The sequence below is a fragment of the Neoarius graeffei genome, chromosome 17 (assembly GCF_027579695.1).
Source record: "Neoarius graeffei isolate fNeoGra1 chromosome 17, fNeoGra1.pri, whole genome shotgun sequence".
Classification (NCBI taxonomy): Eukaryota; Metazoa; Chordata; class Actinopteri; order Siluriformes; family Ariidae; genus Neoarius; species Neoarius graeffei.
Window position 1 is genome coordinate 1364985 of NC_083585.1, and position 817 is coordinate 1365801.

Here is an 817-nt window from a genome sequence, read left to right on the forward strand (position 1 = left end):
CGACAAGGGTGGGACTCAAACCCACGCATGCAGAGCACAATAGATTAGCAGTCCATCGCCTTAACCTCTCGGCCACCTCGCCCACATTAATATGTGTGTGTTTATTTATTTTGTCTGATGCAATGATCTTTGGTGTGTTAGTAACTCTGTCAAAGTCAAAACTCAGACTCATTAAAATATTTGTTGGAACATTATTGCTGTATATTTATTTAATAAGCCTGTTATGAAAATGTGAAAACTACATATTCACAAATAAATCCGTCTAAAATGCTCATCTGAAGTCTGACTGAAAATGAAATTATAATCATTTGAAACCAATCGCAGTAAATTTTGTGCTGCTTTTCCTGATCAGAGGCTAATTATAGGATTGGATCAAAACACAGTAAATGAATTATTACATAATGCTGGTTTGGGCCATAAACCTGTGTTTTGTACAAATCTTTTATTTCACTCCTTTTGAAGAAAAGTCCAACTTTATTCACGGATAATAATCCACGAAACACAACAAAATGCATTTGAAACCAATCGCAGTAAATTCTGTGCTGCTTTTCCTGATGGTAGAATAATTATTGGACTCGGACTGATGGGTTCGGAACCAAACAAAACCGCTTCCTCATAAAGCAACGCGGTGGGACAGAAAGACTTCAACGGCCAATCAGGCGGCACTTTCCTCATGAATATTCATGAAGTCCCTGCCCACCTCGCGATAATTGAAAGGTGTTTGTGTTTAAATGTTTGGAAATCCCCACAAAACGCTCATTTGTAGAAGCGGCGAGATCAGGATCCAGCAGCGACTCTGACACAGCGGTTATTCCTG

The 817-nt window shown here is 39.0% G+C and overlaps 1 non-coding gene across 1 annotated transcript; it reads right to left on the reverse strand.

Moving 5' to 3' along the window:
• Window positions 1-82, reverse strand: trnas-gcu (transfer RNA serine (anticodon GCU)). Its single transcript has one exon. It is a non-coding gene; the product is annotated as a tRNA-Ser (tRNA).
• Window positions 83-817: the final 735 nt, after the last annotated feature.